The sequence below is a fragment of the Portunus trituberculatus genome, chromosome 49 (genome assembly GCF_017591435.1).
Source record: "Portunus trituberculatus isolate SZX2019 chromosome 49, ASM1759143v1, whole genome shotgun sequence".
NCBI classification, from domain to species: Eukaryota; Metazoa; Arthropoda; class Malacostraca; order Decapoda; family Portunidae; genus Portunus; species Portunus trituberculatus.
Window position 1 is genome coordinate 11,507,860 of NC_059303.1, and position 17,500 is coordinate 11,525,359.

The 17,500-nt window shown below is 42.9% G+C and overlaps 1 long non-coding RNA gene across 2 annotated transcripts in view; it reads right to left on the reverse strand.

Annotated features, from left to right (window-relative positions):
• Positions 1-17,500, reverse strand: part of LOC123499397 — a 117,723-nt gene that overhangs the window by 13,949 nt on the left and 86,274 nt on the right. For both annotated transcript variants that reach the window (XR_006672969.1, XR_006672970.1), the window contains exon 3: positions 248-359. This is a non-coding gene — a long non-coding RNA (uncharacterized LOC123499397). The remainder of the gene's footprint in view (positions 1-247; positions 360-17,500) is intronic.

Below are 17,500 nucleotides of genomic sequence, written 5' to 3' on the forward strand. Positions count from 1 at the left end.
CATTCAGCACCACTTCCCACGTAAACAGTGAGGAGGGTGATGCTAAGGAGGTTGGCTGGGGGGAGGGGACGAAGCGGCACGGTTAAGAGGGAGGGAGGAAAGGAGAAGCACAAGGGGTGGGAGAGGAGGGAAGGAAGGAGGTGAAAGTACACTAGCTACACCAAACATGTGTGCAAGAAGCCTCGGTCCAGTTGTTGACATGAGTTGGCTCCACGCTAAGCAATAAAGAAAACAAAACTCACATTACCTCAGCTTATTGCCTTCCACAGAGGACTTAGGGTGTAAACAGTGCAGGGTTGCTCACCACCATTAAAACGCTACAGTTATGCCCCCGGCCAGTCCTCTTGTGCTCCATGACGCTGCAAGAAGAGAGAAAAAAAGACCAACACATTATTTACTTCAACTTAAATGCGAAGTTTTAAGAAATATACTGAAATCTTATTCTTAACGTTCACTTTTACCAAGACTTAATTTCCTTTCTACCTTCTCTCTCCGTTTACACAACCACTGTGTTTATTGAAATCGTTCGTAAGTGGCACTGCTTCCAGTCATGACGAATCAAGACTCTTTATACTAATATTACATTTATCTCTAACTGATAGTGCTTTTAACATGTCAACTCAACTCGTTTGTTGTTAAGGGTGCATTTCATATTGATCAGGTCATGAAGTTAGTATTTTCTGTAAAACTACGTAAAATCCTAGTCTGTAAAGGCGGAGTTGGTGTAAAAATAGGAAGATTAAAAGCCAATAGAATTTGTACTGTGTTGCACAATCGCCACTACATATCATAACCAGTACCAAATTAATAGTGGTGGTAGAGGTATTACTATCATTGTTATTATTATTACCATTATTATTATTTTTATCATTATCATTATCATTATTTATCATTAGCGGTTGCAGTACTGATAATAGTAATTCTCATCGTTACAGCATCGATAGTCACAGCAGGAGATGATGAGTTTGGTGGTTTAGAGGTGAGCAAAATGGTAGTGGTGGTGGTTCACATGTTACGGAAAGGTTTGAGACTGTTTAAATACATTCATTATTAAGACCAGACGGACTGAATGAATGGTGATGATAGAGATGTATACAATGGTGGCGGTGGAGGCGCTACACGTGGAGATGGAGAGAATAACGGCAGTGGTGGTGGTATTAGTGGTGGAATTTGCGGTGTTTGGCGTCGGTGGTAGCGGCATTGCTACTGCATGGTGGTGGAAGTGGTGATGTGGACAGTAGTGGTGGAGATAATGGTGATGGTGGCAGTGACGAAGAGAGTAATAATGATGTTGGTTTTGGTGGTGGTGGTGGTGGTGGTGGTGGTGGTCCGGTGCGTGGGTATACTTGGGTCACCAGCCGCACCTGCCCTGCGGTGAGGCGAGAGGCCACACCTCCGCCCTGCAAGATGGCTCCGCAGAGTACAGACTAAAGGAAAATTCTGCTAAACTCCGATCATTTATTCTTCGAAGATTTCACAAAGCCCTGTAATTATCAGCATGCGAATTTAGTATGTGCTGCGCTTTTGAAGGCGGATGTTGGCTTGCGGTGTGTCTATTAACTGTGGGATTTTCTTTCAGTAAACATTCAGTAATATTCACACTCGTCATCCTGCAGGCGCGCATGCAGGAAGCTTCCCTCACACTAAATATACACACCAGATTACACGTCCTTTTCATCTCCTCTGCCATTAAACACATTCCACCTCTTACTTATAACACACACACACACACACACACACACACACACACACACACACACACACACACACACACACACACACACACACACACACACACACACACACACACCATCATCATCATCATTCAGGTCTAGCCAAGTAAAGATCATCTCTGCTTCTGAAGTCTTGCCAGAGTCCACAGTCCACAGCCCCATCCATCTGTGGCCTGGACTCCACTCGGCAGACAGACAAACCAGGCGGCAGAGTATTTCATCCCTTGGCAGTTTAGAACGGGTTTTCTCTCCTCCTCCTTCTTACCCTCCCTTCGTCTCCCTCTCCTACTCGTTCTCCACCTCTTCTCTCGTCCTCCTACTCTCCTCCGACCTGTTCTCTCCTCCCTCCCCTGTCTGTACACTCCCCTCCTCCCCTCTCCATGGTATAATTTAAACCTGCGAGATGCAATCGAGAATTCCTATCAAAAGCCCGGAGTCTCGCTTCGCCATGCGCACAACAATGGCTGGAAACAAAGACAACAATAACACTTCTCGTACATTCATATGCAGATCCAGTGCACGAGCCTGAAGGGGCGCCAGAATGAAATATACACATTCATTAAGGATTTCTACCTCGCGCTTTCCTGTCCATTTTTGGTTCGAGGAAGGAAGACAACCTATCCTGGACGGACGGGAAGAGCGGCGGGAATGGGACGGGATGGACGGCCAGTGGTGGTGTCGAAGTGGCTGTTTACGCCGTCAGCATCCTCTTCCAAGCGATTTACTCACTCCCTTGGCACTTTTGTTATATTTATCCACGGAAACTCCCGTACAGCTCGGAGTTGAACTTGTTGTGCGTTGTGTGGACCCTATCTTGACTCTCCTACTTGTCTTTGCCATGAAACTTTTCTTTGTTTCTTATGTTATTTTTTTTCTCATTCCTTTTCCCCAATCATTCTCTCCTGACGCTCTTCTCGCCTGCCATTCCTTAACTGTATTCTCTCTGCGGCACCGACTCTGCCGACCCTCGCAATAAATCTAGTTGGGTGCATGTCATGCATCGCCAAACAAGGGACAGAGGAACCCTAAATCATTACCCGGGGGGAGGGGGGCTCAGGGACGCCTCTGGGATATATGATTAATTTCTACGAGGGATACGAGACAGAGTCAGTATATTGGAATTCAGGGGGTTATCTTCATGCCATTTGTTTTTCTTTTCTTTTTTTCTTTTTTTTTTTTGCCAAATAGTTCTATTTGACAAGAACATAATACCATGGTTCTATAGTTTTATATTACTCAAGAGCTAAAAAATCTATATATCTGTAATTCATTCCTATACTGTTACAGCATTCTACTATTGCTATTTTCTACCAAGAACTTTCCAGGCCCTCGATGTCAAACTGAATAATGTTCCAGTTTTTACATTTCATGCCTCGTTGCTTGGGTTTCTCCATCGCCTTTTTATCTCCCATTGCCCATCTGACATCCCCCTCACGCCTTGCTTCTCGCTCCTTCCTTATCGATGTTGCAAAACTAATAACTGGTGGTTCCATTACCCTCCTGAAACCCTTTGTTCCTGTTGGCTACATTCACTTCTGTATTTGGAGCCTTATCGTGTGCATCACCTGTTTTCAGTTCATCGTCTGACCTAACGATTTTCCTTTCGCGTAATCTACTTTGTGTGTTTCTTATTGGTTAAAAAAGTCAATATAAAGTAGCTAATTAGGATATCTCAGGATAATTCAGTACGTAGGGATTAACAATGTATCGCTTCCATTAATTAGTTCTTCTGTGCATATTTAGCAAGGTCATAAAGAGCTCTTCAATAAATCGTGAAAACAATTAGATATATACTAGTACAGATATTTTATGCGATTAAGCGGCATCAAGCGTTTATGAGTGGTGACCCTAGATGGATTTTTTTTTTTTTTTGCAGTAGACAGTTTAACAAATTAGGTCATAACGTAATCTTTGCGCCACTTCTGCCTCGTGGCCTCATCATCCGGCCCCTCAGTTTTTCGGTAAACTCTTACGTTATATGGAGTGAGTAGCGTAGCGACCTGCAGTTTTCATCTCGGTCATCAGGGGCAGGCCGTGATGGGCGGGGACGATCAGCAGTCCATCACCATTACGGTCACGAGATAATTTTGTGTGATAATGACTTGGAGCAGCACAAATTATTCCTTACACCAACTAGATATTTTGCATCTCAATTACTGGTGTGTTAAAAAAATGTATGTGTGTGTGTGTGTGTGTGTGTGTGTGTGTGTGTGTGTGTGTGTGTGTGTGTGTGTGTGTGTGTGAGTGTGCAGGTACGCACGCACACACACAAACACACACTTCATATTATGGAAATTCTGTTCAATTAATTTCCTGAAATTATTTCAGAAATTAGCATGGAAACAGAATATGATGGAAAACGAAGCAGTATGTTCTCAGCTTTCCCTTTACGAGCGTACGCCTGGCAGTGGCACGGGCCTGCAACAGATGCCTGGCTTAATGACTGCTGGGCGAGGGTGTCGGCGGTGGAGCAGCAGAGGCTTCATCTTCCTGCTTCATCTGTGTTCGTATGCTCACACTATGCTAATAACGAATTTCTGCACAAGGCTGAATGGAAAATCAGACAGACAGCGAGCTGCGCCTTCACACTGGGATATGAAATCTGAATTATCATTCGAAATTATTAATTATGGAAAGTAATGAAATGACTTAAATGGCAAACAGTAATATATAAATATAAATATAAATATAAATGGATGGATAAATGGTGTGAGTGTGTGTGTGTGGAGAGAGAGAGAGAGAGAGAGAGAGAGAGAGAGAGAGAGAGAGAGAGAGAGAGAGAGAGAGAGAGAGAGAGAGAGAGAGAGAGAGAGAGAGAGAGAGAGAGAGAGAGAGAGAGAGAGAGAGAGAGAGAGAGAGAGAGAGAGAGAGTAGCTATATCGATAAACACACGGATATAAAGCTATAGCTATCTACATATATAGATCAATGAATAAATACAAACAAATGATCATAAAAAAATGCAAGACAATAGTAAAACGGAAAGGGACAGGTAAGGAAGGACACCATTAGCGATCAGGTGAAGCTGCAACACGAGTCAGTCCCCTACATCATCAACAAGAGGCCAACACGACGCTCTCGAATAAAAAAAAAAAAAAAAAAAAAAAAAAAAAATACAAAATCTCCTTAATGCAACGTTTTCTCATAGGTAGAAATCGTGGGTACCGCTTTCAAGAGCTCTCCAGGAACACAGCCGCTGCCGTCGCCCCAGCACTTCTCAAATGATGCAAGGCGTCGCTACCTCGTCCCTGGGGAGTGTGGAGTCGCCCTTTGATGCTGGAGGCCTAAACACAGATCGGTCCACCCCTGTGTCAGCAATAAGGACGAATCTTGAGTGTGGCGAGGAGGAGGATCGACCAGAGGGACAAGGGTGGTTTAGCCGATTCTACCTGTCCGCCTCGAACTTCATGGTCGCGAGAGGTGTCGGGTGGAAAGGTACCTTGGGTCGAGACGGAATTCAATCTATATGAACTGCTGAAGCCCGCACACGCCACTCACTCAAAGGCGACAACTCTCTCCTCAGCCACGATTTCCCTTCACGCCAGCCTCGCTCACGGGATCGCAAATTAGGCCACGTTAGGTAAATCACTTATTCAGGAAGGGGAGTGACACCTGAGCCCCAGAGCAGGTAGGAAGAGCGCCCCTGTCTCCCCCAGACCTCATTCCTTAGGGCTACCGTAGAGCGGTGGGATACTCGGGGTCGTACAAGGGAACACAACACGTGCACGGAAAACGAGACGACCTGCACGGTGTCCTTGTAAGGGGAAGAGAGAAGGTAATAATCGGAAAGGAATAGACGCACGTGCAACTCAGGAGAAGGTAGCAAATGGCGCCCTAGAAGATGCCTACCTGGGTGCCTGCTATTCGGGATAATTTTTCTCCGAGAATGTGACCTTGAGATGGAACTGGTTTACGCATAATAACGATAAATTTCTATTATTATTGTTATTACCATTATTACTGCTATTATCATTTTCAATATTATTATTAAGGTTATTTTTATTATCGTTACTACACACTGTTCGAGTCTCGCCCTCGCGGATATACAGACCACTCCTCACACTGTCTCCCTCTCTCTGGCTTCCTTACACGTTCCATTCCTGAGTCCCCTATTCACCCCACCACCACTATACGGTTAATTCCCATCCCATCACCACCACTCCCTCACTTCCTCTTCATTACCATCCCTCAAACTCCACAATATTTTCCCACCCTCATAACTTCACTTCCACCTCCTACGCCCCCGCAGTCCACGTAACTCCACCACCTCCACCTCCATCGTTCGTCCCCCGCCATGGAGCCTTCCCACGTAACCCAATTTGGAGCTTCGTGAGGGAGTGAGTGATGGCCCACTTGCTGGTCTCCACCCGACGAGGGCAAAATTACTGTACGCTGACGAGAGTTTATGGCGAGGCTGGCGATAATGCAGAGGAATAATTTTATAGGCTATTTTCACTTGATCTAAATTACCCTCTGATTATGTCAAATAAGCCTCTTACGGAAAATAGAGGGGGCCAGGGAGAGTTATTGTAATGGGCTTCACATAGTTTGATAGTAAAGGATAAAATTTTTCGATATTCTGAACCACTAAAGTGTAAGTCTTTATGCGCCACATTCTTAATAACCATCACAGAGCGAATGGTCAAGAATAAGGTATAAAACATTTCTTCAATAAGAATTGCTACAAAAAGAAAAAAAATATCAAGCAAAAAACGTTATGCAATGATTCACTTAAGGCCACGAAGCAGACGTTTTTCCAATCTATAAAGTCAAACCGAGTCTTACGCATGCATGGAACGATCTATTCAGGAAACTTACAGAGACACGTGATGGCCATGCACAGGGCTATGTAAAAAGGAAACATTCTTTTCAGCTAAAATAAAAGCCTGTTGAAACGTGAACATGGCCTATTTTTTTAACTTTGAAAAAGAAAAAAAATAACCCCTTCATTATTGATACGTCTTTTTACCATGATTTTAGGGTATGATCAAACAATTTTATTTACGCCAGCAAGGGTCTATGGAGGTCAGAAGGTTAATGGTCCACAGTATTCACAATTTTAATTCCCACATGAGTTTCTGAAGCTGTATAAAATCACCAAATAGTAACCAGAATATATATGAAGATTGTACTGAAAGGGTTAATTCCCACTATTCATGTTATTTACTTTTTGATCCACAGGGCCTCTCTGTCTAACATTATTCCTCTCACAAGCTTTCTATTCTAACGTGAAAAGAAAAAAATCGCTCTCCTCCATCCAACAAAAACAAACACTCAAGGAAAGCAGATTTACACAGCAGTGAACGCATGGTAATTACAAGTTATGTACTCAAGAAATTTCCCCACTAATGGCCAGCCTTCCTGCAGCCTCGACAGCCACTCTCCCTGATCACGTGCACGCCCCTCTCTCCTCAAAGTCGACGGTGACAGTGTAGCAAATTTACGTTCACTGCAGAAATATATTACAAGGAGCTTTCTCGTCCATGCCACTCCAGCGTAATTGTGAGTGTCATGTCTTGAATAATTGCACGAGTAAGTTCAGTTGGCCTTTGTAGAACACAAGCTCACCGCACACTGCACAAGACCTTTGTTATTAAGAAAGGGTTAAACAATGATATAAAGTCATAAGTGCAGAAGCGAAAAACTTGGCACAGCAAACCCAAAGAAAAGTGCAGTGAATGGCGAAGCAGTGCGTTAGATAAGAGGGCAATGGACGATAAATGAAGGGGGGAGAAAATGAGGGAAAGTGAAGCGGCAGGAGACATAATGCAATGATGACCGGGGTGCAGGAGACATGGCATTAGGGCGTGTACACTATTAACAAGTTTAACAAGTAAAAGACTATAAGCACAGATGAGCGATAACGGTGTAATACTCTGTGATCAAAGTTATCTATGAAAATTGTCGGGTAATTTAACGAAAGCCAACTACCAGCATTACGAAGATTCAGAGTGCGCTTGAACATCACTTCAGAAGACGGAAAACCCTCAAAATCTATACTCAATCAAGAATGTTCATGAACCAAAAATACCAATACTACCTGAATTCGAACGGATCCAATATAGCGTTTACAAGTCATAAATAACGAAATTTACCGAGTGACTTCCAAACTCAATCTTCAGGTTTGAAAATGTACTAGAACTAACACAAATAATCCCAATCATAGGAATCGCCTCTCACCTTACACAAGAAGAAATACAGTGGTGATCCTAATTGGTGTATTATTTACTTTCACCGATCAGTGGTTTCGATTGGATATATACCTGAACTTTATGTGGCATGAAGTATTTACACGCGAAAATGACAGGTTCTGGATGAGCTGATGCTTGGCTGCTTGGCTGCCGGGACCGCCAGTATTAAAGTGTGGGGGACAAAACCTTGTGGCATCTTACACCTTTACTTTAATGCTCGCACCGATGGTCGCCTTCTTGCACTGTAGCAATTTTATGGCTGAAGATGAGTGACTTTTAATTCAGAGCAAGTTCCCTTCCCCCACCCATCCCCCCCCCTTTTTTTTTGTTCCTTTCTCTCGTCTGCCTGATTATGTGCCAAATATTAAAGTCTGCACGAGTTGCGCCTCAGCTCCTTTCGTCTTATTATCTGCTGTTATTGTGCAATCAGAAGAAAAGACAGATGAAACTTAGAATTTTATTCTCTCCATTATAAGCAGTGCAGTAATTATTGCAGCGTAAGACTACATAGAAATTGAGTAACTTTAATGATTTGTATATATATATATATATATATATATATATATATATATATATATATATATATATATATATATATATATATATATATATTTTTTTTTTTTTTTTAAATACCTTATTCTCTATTGCTACTTTAATGATTTGTAATATTTTGTAAATACCTTATTCCCTATTTCTAACTTAAAACAGTGTTCACATTTTCATAACCTTTCACAGGGTTCAATAACTATGATTAAGTCCCAGAAAAGCTTCAGCCACCTCTCTCATCGCTTTTTCCTTTCCCCGCCATTCACACAGGCTCGCTCGTGCATGACGCTGGGGCTGAGTGCATACGAATCCAATGAAAATAGAACGAGAGTTATTTGCATTATATTCCCACAACAATAATTCAGGTAAGGCGCTTTGTCCGGCGCTCGTGGCGGTGGTGGTGGTTGTCTGGGGTCTATCCCAGGGTTAGAAGCCATCTCGCCTCCATCCTCCTAAATGCCCCTTCTAAGCTAGCCATGAAAGCCTTTGAATTACTGTACAGTGAGTCGATTCTTACCTTGGAATGGAATAAGTTTTTTGCATGCATTTATGCTTTACGAGGAAGCATGAAAAGGTATATTAATTGCTAATTCAAAAGCCGAGAAATTTTGCCAATTTCTTAGTGATTGCTATCTGAACACAACATATGTTATCTCGGCGCTGTCCTTACATGTTAAAAGGCGAGTACCAGACATTTTCTGAGCTCACTTTAGCTAGCATGGATTCCATGCACCCTTTGATCACCACACCTTACATTATCTATGCTAATGGAGAGAGAGAGAGAGAGAGAGAGAGAGAGAGAGAGAGAGAGAGAGAGAGAGAGAGAGAGAGAGAGAGAGAGAGAGAGAGAGAGAGAGAGAGAGAGAGAGAGAGAGAGAGAGAGAGAGAGAGAGAGAGAGAGAGAGAGAAGGGACGTTGATACATATCCTCTCTTTCTCACAGGTGTGGCAGCCTCACACCACACCTGTCTTTGTCAGTGACAGGTGATCAAAGCACCACGCCCACTCCATGTGCAGCACTGGACAGGCTGGTGTATTAGGTCATTGCTCAGAGCGACACTGATCACTCCATGCGGACATTTTCCACGAGCGGTCCTCTGTACAGGCAGTGAATCACCAAAGTGCTATTCCTCTGTCCCTGTCCTTGCATCTCTTACTCACTCCCACCACACAGCAGCCGCACCTTCATACTTTTAGCCCATTTCCATCTCTCATAACAAACACCTGTATTGCATCTCGCACAAACAACACTTCCAAACATGCTACATCTACGCCACACAGTCACACACATGCTAATGCACTTTTACAATATTTTCCCCTCACGTACGCCACAAATCCACATTTCTGACACACAAACGACACACTTCCAGACTTCGTCCAATATTCACAAATCTCACGTCCACTGCACCTCACACGATCGTTGCCTTCTCCCGAGCAGTCAACAACAACCTCACCACGCTTCCTGATTCTATTATGATCATATTCTGGCGTCCATAATGCAAATCAACGAAGGCAAAAGGTCACTATCTCTAAAATCTACCACTGATGAGCTCCTGTCTTACACGTCAAGCTTCCTCCATCAGTCATTCAGGGGCTAAACTAAACGGAATATAGAAATTGGGAAGGAGGTGCGTATGTTAATCATGGTAGTATGGTTAGTATATATATTAAACCGGTCTGGCATATAGATGTTACAGTCACGAGTCCACGCGAGGACATTATTATACACATTACCCGTTAATTAGCTTGTTATCTGAAGACTTAACATATACTTATCATCAATATTCTAAGCAGGAAAATATACATAATAAACACTCCTTGATTATCATCCCTTCACTCTTAATTATACCTCCTTAGTTCTTCATAACAAGCCCTTAAACTTTAAACGTATAATTACACCAATTATAATTTTTTTGCATAATTTCCTCACGGTAACAGCATTTTAGCAAGAGATAAAGTTACTTAGAACATACTTATTGACGTTACCCAAAACATTTTCCCATGAAGGAAAACACGCACGGAGAGAGAGAGAGAGAGAGAGAGAGAGAGAGAGAGAGAGAGAGAGAGAGAGAGAGAGAGAGAGAGAGAGAGAGAGAGAGAGAGAGAGAGAGAGAGAGAGAGAGAGAGAGAGAGAGAGAGAGAGAGAGAGAGAGAGAGAGAGAGAGAGAGAGAGAGAGAGAGAGAGAGAGAGAGAGAGAGAGAGAGAGAGAGAGAGAGAGAGAGAGAGAGAGAGAGAGAGAGAGAGAGAGAGAGAGAGAGAGAGAGAGAGAGAGAGAGAGAGAGAGAGAGAGAGAGAGAGAGAGAATGAAAACAAATGAAACAGGAAAGGAAGAATTCTAAGCACAAAAGAAATGATCACGAGAGAAATAGACTGTAGAGAGGAGAGAGACTTGATGGAGGAGGAGGAAGGGCTGGATGAGGAACAAGAGGGAAAGAAAAGGGGGAGAAGCACCGGAACCAGACACAAGAGGACCTTCGGCGGGGAGCTCTGGAGGGAGTAGCACGCCCCTGGGAGCCCCGCGCCTGCCTAAGAACCGGACCCACGAAAAAAAGCAACGGAATAGTAACTCCACCAAATGGGCTCAGGGAGAATTTGGTAGCGATGCGTGATAGAAAATTTATAGTAGGGGATAGAAGATGGATTACAGAAGGGGAGAGCCTGGATTATAGAGAGGAGAATCCATCTCGCCCGCCCGCTCGGAAGAACTTAATCTCCCAGTAAAGGATGGTGGATGCTTTGCCCGACGGGGAAAGAGGATTGGGAAGAGGAAGACAACGAGAAGAGCATGGGAAGGGAAGATGTATGAGCATGGAAGAGTAAGGGAAGGGTGCATACACAGGCAATTAAAGATAAAAGTTAATTCCTGTACATGGGTAGCGGATTGGATGGACAACGAAGAAAGCATCAGGAAGACAAGATGAAGAAAGGACAGTAGTAAGTGACATACAGGTTGACAAAGTGAAAGTTTAACACCGTGCAGAGAAAATGTATTAAAAGGAGAAAGACAACAAGGAAAGCATCAAAAGTGGATGAGAACAAAGAACATTATTACGAACAGGTTATGTGTTTAAATAAGGAGGAACATTATTATGAACAGGCTGTGTTTAAATATTCAAAGTAAAATTTTAACGCCTCAGCATGGAGAAACCATTAGAGGGAGGAAGACGAGGAAAAATTAAAAGAAGAGATATATGAGTCAGAGTAACAAGGAAGATGAGCCAGTGGATACATACGTAATCACTCACGAACACAAAATATAACACCTGTGATTTTATTGATGATAATGATAGAACATGGAAAGTCCCTGGCATATTTCTACTTTTTTTCATCTGCTATTTACCTCAGAAGTTAACCAGAAGGCCCATCATTAACAGAGGTGGTGCTGAAACGCTTCATGGAAAGGCTTGTCGTTAGTTAAGCAAAAACATATACGTCTATAAAGTATGTGAAATGAAGTAACGAGTAAAAATTAGACACTGAAACAATGTTGTGAAGAACGATGTATAAATAACCTTTGATAATATTTATGGAAAAAAAAAAAAAAAACAGGTGGGTGTACCAAAACAATGAAGAATTTTTGCTTAAAAAAAATGACTGCGTGTTGAGAAGACAGCGATGATTTAGAGTGAGATAATTCAAGTAAAAAAAAATAAATAAATAAAAAAATTGCAAAAAAAAAAACAAATATATCTGCTTGTTGGTGACTGTGGAACTCTTCCTTTTAATAAGACATGACGCACGTTCATTTCTGCGTTAATGAAGGTGAAAATGCATGACTCTCACCGCTCACACTCCACTACCATGCTAATGACCTCGGAAGGAATGAAGGAAAATGAAAGGCGCATAAAGGAAAAAAAAAAAAGCAATACATGGAATAATAAGGAATGCTTCTTTCCACTCAGCATTCACTGCAGACAAGACCACTACCGGCAGATTATGAGTGAGCAAATACCATGATTATTTTCTTCCTTTTTTCTTGTTTCGTTTTACACATGAGAATGAGAACAATTTGCATATCCGGCACATTCAATTTTCTTTTCATATTCGTGTAGGTTTGAGTGGTCTCCGTGGTGGCGACTGTTAGACTTAAGGAGATTCTTGAAGACGGTACGCGAATAAGCAATGAGACGCTTCTTTCATACCTTTCTTGTAACCATTATTCCCCTGTGTATGTGCGTGTGCGTGTGAGAGAGAGAGAGAGAGAGAGAGAGAGAGAGAGAGAGAGAGAGAGAGAGAGAGAGAGAGAGAGAGAGAGAGAGAGAGAGAGAGAGAGAGAGAGAGAGAGAGAGAGAGAGAGAGAGAGAGAGAGAGAGAGAGAGAGAGAGAGAGAGACGGGGGGCGTTCTTGTAGTTCTGGAGAATAAGTGACGAGTAATGGTGAGGCAAAGAACACATTCAGTTAACAAAAAAATACATGAATTAAACATGTAACTATCAAGCAGATAATAAACTAAATAGCAAATGATGATCGAGTACTTAAACATGTATATCCTATTCATTTTCAATCCAATTATAAATAAATACACCACAAAATATTACCAAAAATACTTTACCGTAGTTATATTTACACATAACTCTTCAACGACACCAACACCATCCCATGTAATCCATCCCTCTATCAGCCTCTCAATGTCCTCTCAGTCAACCATTCCTCTCTATCTCCTCCTTTCCACCCTGCGAGATACCAGGCACCCGACATCACCCCGGCCGCCTGGTGACGAGGGACAGGTGATGCAGGGGAGGCCAAAGGACGGGATGGGTAGGGGAGTGAGTGGAGGAGAGAAAAAGGACACGGCAGCTGGGCTCTTAACACAGCAAAGTGCTTGACCTCTCTACCCCTCTACGTGGCTGGCAGGCGGCACACGGCTGAGGGTTCCTGTCACTTGATGTGGTGGTCAGAAGCGGCTCACTCTCATGCATCGTCCTCTCTCTCCTACTTTGGCCACCGTCACGCAGTGCCTACACGTCGTAATCGTTCACACACGCACGCAAACACTGCCTCACCCCCGCGACACACACACGCACAGTAGAAGCAAGGGTAATGGTAGGAAGACGGATGGTTTTGGCGTTGTGGGGAAGCCATGGGGCACTTAGTTGACAATAGACGAAGATGAAGGTCCAGGAGGAAAGGAAAAAAATAACAAGGGATTAAGTGGTGCAATTGTGGCTAGAGAGAAGGAAAAACAAAACAGAAAACGGCGGAAGGTTGAGCCAAAATGCTAAAAAAAGAGATGGAGAGGAAGGTTATGCTAATGGGAAGAAGAAATATGAAAAGAAAACGATGTGCGCACGTGAGGATCATGTTATTAGGGTCTTGATCCTCCTCCACCTGCACACCACCACCACCACCACCACCACCACCACCACCACCACTACCTCCTCTCAGCCAACCACTTCCACCAACAGCCGCCACCATAATTTCTCTCTCTCTCTCTCTCTCTCTCTCTCTCTCTCTCTCTCTCTCTCTCTCTCTCTTTATGCATCCCTTTTCATTTTCTTTTTTCGTCTTCGTTTTCCCTACATTTCTGTAAAATATCATATCTTTTCCTTGTATTAGTCTTTCTTTTTTCTTCACTCTCAATATCCTACAAGCATCCAGTTTCCTTTCTTTGTATTATTTGTCTTTTTTTCCCCTCCGCCGCCGTGTCTCCCTTCACTTCACTTCTCGACAAACACAACGTATCCTCTCCCTGTCTTGTATGTCTTCCTTTCCTTCTCCTTTTTTTTTTGTTTCTTCAATTTCCCACAAACACTTCTGTCTTATTTTCTTGTATCATTTACTTTCCTTTTTCACGTTTCTTTCATTTGCTATCTTTGTGCGTACTGATGAAAAAAAAAAAAATCAAAACACATTCTATATCACAACTAATTAACAAAAAAAAAAAAAAAAAAATGTAGAGGTCACTTATTTCATTTATATTGTACCTCCCTTGCTTCTCTAACATCTACATTACCATTTCGTCACTTCCTCTCCTCTACAACACAACACAATGCAGCATCCGCCATATCAGTTTGCACGGAACCATTAAGTAAAGGGGGATAAGGGAGCCTCTCAAGTCGTAATGTGCAGAGACTGGGGGAGGTTTTGGGTAGGGAGATAACGCAAGCAGCCCTGCCTGAGAGGTCATCAAGGTGTAGCACTATCTAGCCTCCCAAAGGGCTCTATATATCACCAGCTCTGCTTATAAGACGGCGCGGCTTCAGCTGGGCGGGATATTCATACATTACAAGATTGCCCAGTGATCCCGTTGTATATAGGCAGATTTCCATAGTTTCGGGAGGGCTTACGGTCGCCGCCCCTCCGCTCCAGACGAAGGATTAGGTGGTACAGTCCCTTGGCAAGATATCGGAAATTACTGATTCCCTGAGATACGAGGACGGCGCGGGGGAAAGTTTAGCTCGTGTAATTAAGGAGACTGTCATGGGACGTGATGTATGGCGAGGCATTAAGTGAGGAATCTTCGTTATGCCTCTCCAAGCCGCCGAGTTTGGCCAAAGTTCGCTGATGGTTCTCTTTTTCTTCCTCTTCCGTAACTTTCTCCTCCCCTCCTCTTACATCTTCCTTCACCAAGCCCTCCTGCTCCTCCTGCCCTTCCTCCTCTTCCATTTCATCTTGCAGCTGCACCCAATTCTCCTTCTCTTCTCAGAACATATTACATTCACATTTATTATTAAATGTTTATTCCACAACGATCAAATATTTCACCTTCTAAAAACTCTGCATTTTTTCAATATTATCAGTGGACCTTCTGAATCTTCATTATTTCGAAAAGGGGAAAGTCTTGTTCCATACACATTCACCAAGGCTTCCATTCCAATCCTGCAGCGCAAAACTCATGTCTCACTGGGTTCCTTGCTGAAGACGCAATCTATATCAAGGAATATCATGGAATTTGTGAAAAGAGCAGGGGGAAAAAATATAATGGATAGGGATCCCAAACCTTGAAGTGATGAAAAGTAGAAAATGACTTTAGACAGGTTTTTTTCAGTTGTACGAGCAAAAAAGATGGTTAGACTAATCACACTAAAAATATCATACAAACATAAGATTAAACAAACATAAACAACATAAACAAACAAAAAACAGGAAAATTAAAGAAAAGTTACATAGACGAACTAACTGACACACACACACACACACACACACACACACACACACACACACACACACACACACACACACACACACACACACACACACACACACACACACACACATATGGTGAGTCTGTTCACTAAATTTCCCAGTGTATTTACAACACGATATACTTCCCTTTGTTGGCACACATGTAACTAGTATAACGTGTATCTTTGTATATTGCTGCATCGATCTGGAGTAATATGCCTTATTCTTATTCACTTTCTTAAAACACAGACTCCCTCACGATTTTTTTTTTTTTGGAACTTAACAGAACTTCCTTTATTACACTCGTATATTTTCTTTTTTTCTTAACTGTTTCACTGCTTGTTTATGGGAGGCCAGCTCTTTCTTATTTAGAGTACATTATACAGTAAACCACTCAAGCTCACCTAAATACACATGCACACACACACACACACACACACACACGAACACACACGCACACACACACACACACACACATACACACAAGCCAGAGGACCGGGGTTCGATTCCCCGGCCGGGTGGAGATACTCGTATTTGGGTGTGTCTCCTTTCACGTGTAGTCCCTGTTCACCTAGCAGTGAGTAGGTACGAGATGTAAATCGAGGAGTTGTGACCTTGTTGTCCCGGTGTGTGTTGTGTGCCTGGTCTCAGGCCTATCCAAAGATCGGAAATAATGAGCTCTGAGCTCGTTCCGTAGGGTAACGTCTGGCTGTCTCGTCAGAGACTGCAGCAGATCAAACAGTGAAACACACACACACACACACACACACACACACACACACACACACACACACACACACACACACACGTATTGCACACACTCATCACATTCAGATTTTTGTTAATTTCCTGTTGAATCTCCGCTAACGGCAGGACCCGGAAACTTTATTGGTTTAATCAGCGAGGAGCGAAAGGCTGTCCGGAGATGGTGTAAGGGAAGGGAAAGAAGGGAGGGAGAGGAGATGGTAGGCAGAGAACGGCGAAGAATGAGAATTATAACGAACTGACGAATGTATAAAATAATGAAAGTAAAATAAACGAGTTAATAAATGTTAAAAAAGAAAACAAAAGTTTAAAAAAAAAAGAAACATTTCATGGGGACAAAATCTTCATTCAAATTCTGATACTCCACAATAATTCTGCAAAAGTATAGAGCATCTATGGATAACTTGATAGACAACGGACAACTTGAAGATAATAGAAAGCATGGGAGGAATAAGAAAGTCAGAAAAGGAACAAAAAAGAAAAGGGGAAAAAAAAGGAGAGTAATTCCGTGAGAGGCTTCACCACTAACCTAGGTGTGACGCGGGCAGGTAGGACGATACATTAGTCTAGATTAACAAAAGTGCCGCAGGGAAGGAGGCTGTTCTGCCCGCCTACCTCCCTCTCCTCTTCCTTGTCCCTTCCCCTCCTCTTCCACCCTCGTTCCACTGCTCGCTCGCTACTGAAGACTCGTATCAAGACTCATATTTTCCCTCTAAGGCTCCGTGGCACATCCCTTAACACCCACCAAGGGCCCATCACGACACCAAATTTGGAGAAGTGAAAGGGCTCAGTGATATGTTGAACTGTCTCGCGTATATCTCGTTTCTCTTAAAGTTCATTTTAACCTGAGAACACAGGCCGCCGCCAGGAGTGGAGCGCGCCCGGTGAGTCATGACCCACCTGTCCGGGTGACGGGTCATCACGGCCCTGGAAGCAAGTGTTACATGTTTTTGTCTTGTTTCGCTAACTCTACTACGTGAACTTCCTGTATTTTCTTCCTTTATCACTGCCAGTCTTAAGCAACAACAATAATAGCAAAAAGTTTCCTTCAACGAAAGTTCATTAATTTTGTTATAAGAGTTTCCTACAAATGAATCACGAATGTCAACGTAACAGTACATACGGTAAGTTACGGTTATA